This window comes from Pteropus alecto, unplaced genomic scaffold (assembly GCF_000325575.1).
Source record: "Pteropus alecto unplaced genomic scaffold, ASM32557v1 scaffold7, whole genome shotgun sequence".
Taxonomy (NCBI): Eukaryota; Metazoa; Chordata; class Mammalia; order Chiroptera; family Pteropodidae; genus Pteropus; species Pteropus alecto.
This window is the reverse complement of record NW_006494614.1, coordinates 52,327,847-52,328,585: the sequence shown is the minus strand read 5'-3', so window position 1 is coordinate 52,328,585 and position 739 is coordinate 52,327,847. Positions and strand designations below refer to the sequence as shown.

At 38.7% G+C, this 739-nt stretch overlaps 1 pseudogene; it reads right to left on the bottom strand.

The window, feature by feature from the left end:
* Positions 1-202: 202 nt before the first annotated feature.
* Positions 203-321, bottom strand: LOC112474838 (annotated as a pseudogene).
* Positions 322-739: the final 418 nt, after the last annotated feature.

Sequence of the window (739 nt, the reverse complement as noted above, 5' to 3'; positions counted from 1 at the left end):
CTGTCATGCTTACATCTTATGCAGTAATACCAATAGCAAAGGGTGTTTAGCCTAAGAGTTATGGGCTATGGAGAAAAGAGTATCAGGATTGTCGTCACATAGACATATATATAATTGTTTTTTAGGCAAGGCAACCCTTGGTTGACCTCACAGATTGCAAGGACCTTATCAGTTTACAATCCCTTATTTTTTTATTTTTTTACACTTACAGCACCTGGTCTTCCTAGGTGATCTCCCATCCAAGTACTAACCAGGCCCAACCCTGTTTAGCTTCCAAAATCAGATGAGATTGGGCTTGTTCAGAGTAGCATGGCCATAGACACATAGGTCTATATTTTAATCTCCCCTCTGTTACATTTTACCTGTGGGGTACTAGACAAAGTACTTAACCTTCAAGAGCCTTAGTTTTCTTATCTGTGGAATGCAATTAATAATAATAAAGTAAGTGATTTAAAAGTCTGGCAAATAATCAGCCCCAAATAAATGCCAAATCCCCTTCTATTGCATCATTCTTTTCATACTATAATAGATCTGAGTTTATTTTCTAGAGCAAGAGGTCTCAAAGTGTAGTCTCTGGACCAGCATTGTCAGCATTGCCTGGGGGCTAGTTAGAATGCAAATTCTTGGGCCCCATCACTCTTGGATTAGAAATTCTAAAGGGGAAGCCAAGTAATTTGTAAACTTCTCCAGGTGAATGTGGTACATGATAACGTTTGAGAACCACTGCCTTAAAGTATAG